Source organism: Petaurus breviceps, unplaced genomic scaffold (genome assembly GCF_028583685.1).
Source record: "Petaurus breviceps papuanus isolate PSGF00001 unplaced genomic scaffold, PetGlider_PUasm1.0 90792, whole genome shotgun sequence".
NCBI classification, from domain to species: Eukaryota; Metazoa; Chordata; class Mammalia; order Diprotodontia; family Petauridae; genus Petaurus; species Petaurus breviceps.
The window spans coordinates 9,436,122-9,438,981 of NW_027187347.1; positions in this window are offsets into that span (position 1 = coordinate 9,436,122).

The window sequence follows — 2,860 nt, forward strand, 5'->3', positions numbered from 1 at the left end:
GAACCTCAAAGTATACAGGCATAATTATCAAGACAGACACATCAAGTAGACAGATTTCCAAACTGTCCAACCATTACATCCATACCCAGTCAACATCTGGGTTTCCACATTCTGGGTTTTTCAAAGCCGGGGGACTCTCAACAACGGCTTCCCAGAATTCAGATCAAATCACAGAACACTTCTCAAAGTGAGTCCCAAAACAAAGCTACACATCAGGGCTTATATAGCCTTCTCCTGGCTCAGAGAATGTAACAACCTTATTGACTCACTGGCCAATCAAGAAGTATCTACTGAAAAACAAGCCTCCCCCACCCCAGGCTTCAGGTGCACATTAGCCTAGGGGCAGGGAAGATCTTTAAAATTTACATTCTTATTACAACTACCAGCAGGTACCAGGTGGTGAGGTCCTAGCATGTCTATAATAAAGACAATCATGACTTCAGTTCCTATTGAGATACAGGGGATTTTTTTTTTGCTTTTTTTTTTTTTTGGAGGGGCAATTGGGATTAAGTGACTTGCCCAAGGTCACACAGCTAGCTTTTTGTGTGTGTGTTCTGTCTGAGGCCGGAGTTGAACTCCAATCCTCCTGACTCCAGGGCCGGTGCTCTATTCACTGCGCCACCTAGCCACCCCAACAGAGGATTTTTTGATGCTGTAGAATGATTCAGGATGTGTGTGTGTGTGTGTGTGTGTGTGTGTGTGTGTGTGTGATTTGTTTTAGCTCTCATATTTGCTTTATTTTTATGTTTTTCATGTCACCTCCTTCATTGTTAGACTATCAATTTGTCACATATCCCTCCAATGATCCCATCTGCCCATAGCAGCCCTTCTCACCCTTAACCTGCTTTGGATTAAGAAACCAGGGAACAAAGTTTGTTGGAGTTGCACGCAAAGTACAAGTATAAATAAACTTTAAGTAGGGATGAAGGTTTCTCTTATAAATAAAATGCAGGAACCATTGGGCAAGGATTTTGTAACATATTTTTCTGTTCCAAAGTCATTTGTGCTTCCTTACTAGAATGTAACTCTCTTGTGAATTATGAAGGTATCACTGCCATCCATCATATGACACTCTGTCCTTAACCTCTGTGCCTAGCACCGGCAGTCCCTCATGCCTGGAATGTATTCTCACTTCACCACCTCCTTCTTATACTCTCGAGCCTCCAAAGCCCAGCCAAAACACCTCCTCCTACATTACTCATTTCCTGATGTCCCCTCCCCCACCTAACTATTCCTGCCTCCCCCTCCCACACTCTGAAATTATCTTGTATTTGCTTTGCATATTCATCTATGTTCATGAGGTTTCTCCTAAATAAAGAAATAACAATAACATTAATCACTAGCATTTATATAGTGCTTTAAAGTTTGCAAAACACTCTACATGTGCTATCTCATTTGGTCTCCACCTCTCTTAACCTCAGTTTCCTCATCATAAAAAAGGGATAATAGAACCTACCTATGAAGATAAGTCACTTGACCCTGTTTGCCTCAGTTTCCTCATCTGTAAAATGAGCTGGAGAAGCAAATGGAAAAGAACTTCAGTGTTTTTACCAAAAAAAATCTCAAATGGGGTCACGAAGAGTCAGACTCAACAACAACAGCAACAACAATAACCAACAAACACACACACATATAATTTTCATAATGCTTTTAATGGACTTGATTTTTTTTTAAAGCCAGGGCTTTATGGAGCTTCTATAGAGGGAAAGTTTCTCTTTCCTAATTTAGAACATTTGCTTCTTGCTGTGAGTATAACTATTGTTATTATACAACACTGTATGCTTTTCTGTTTTAAAACAAATCCCCCTTATATAACACAAAGCTGAGGAGGAACATGATTTGATTTACACGATTTCCCCTCATGAGGAGGAATCTGTTTGTTTCATAGATAGAATTATACCCCTATTCATGCTCCTGGCATCTATACAAATGTCAATGATAATGACAGTCAGTTAGTACAGATTCACTGGATCTTTTCTGTGTGACAAGCAAAATAGGAAGAACATACAGAATCAAAGTTTTAGAGCATGAAGGGCCCTAGGAGAACATCTAGTCTCTGACCCTCATTTTATAGAATAAAAAACTGAGACCCAGGTGAAATGGCATGCTTAGGGTTACAGAGCTAGCTAGTAGCAAAACTGGGACTAAAACTCATATTTTATGTTTCAAAGGGCCAAGTGTTAAGAAATCATCTAGTTTTGTTTTGGTTTTTTCTTTTTGGAGACTGGATGGTATAGTATCAATGCAATATTTACAGAGCCCAAGATCCCCATCTTGTCCAGGCCAGAAATACAGAGGCCACTCATGGACCAATGTCACTGCTAATAAACGTGGGGGCTTTGACCTGCTCTTTTTCCACTTGGGTTAGTTTGCTCCCTTTCTTAGGCAGCCTAGTAGCTCCCTGCCCTTGAAGGCTCACCCATACTGTGCTGGACTTAGTGTGGACGCCCAATCAGCTTTAACCCTATTGCAGCTCAGACCTTCCCAACACAAGCGATCTACCAGGCTCAGCCTTCCCCAGGAGCACAGGCATTCACCACCATGCCCAGAATCACATAGTACTTCACCCAAGCAGAAGTCAATGCCTATAGTACTGAAGTGGCTCATGTGCTATTGTCTCTTGTAAACTTCTTCTGATCCTCCTGGGCTGTTAGTGTCCTTGCCTCTTCCTCTTCTTCTTCTCCTCCTCTTCCTCTTCTTCCTCTTCTTCTTCTTTCTCCTTCTCCTCCTCCTCCTCCTTCTTCTTTCTTCTTCTTCTTCTTTTTCTTCTTCTTCTCCTCCTCCTTCTCCTCCTTCTTCTCTTCCTTCTCCTTCTTCTTCTTCTTCTTCTTCTTCTTCTTCTTCTTCTTCTTCTTCTTCT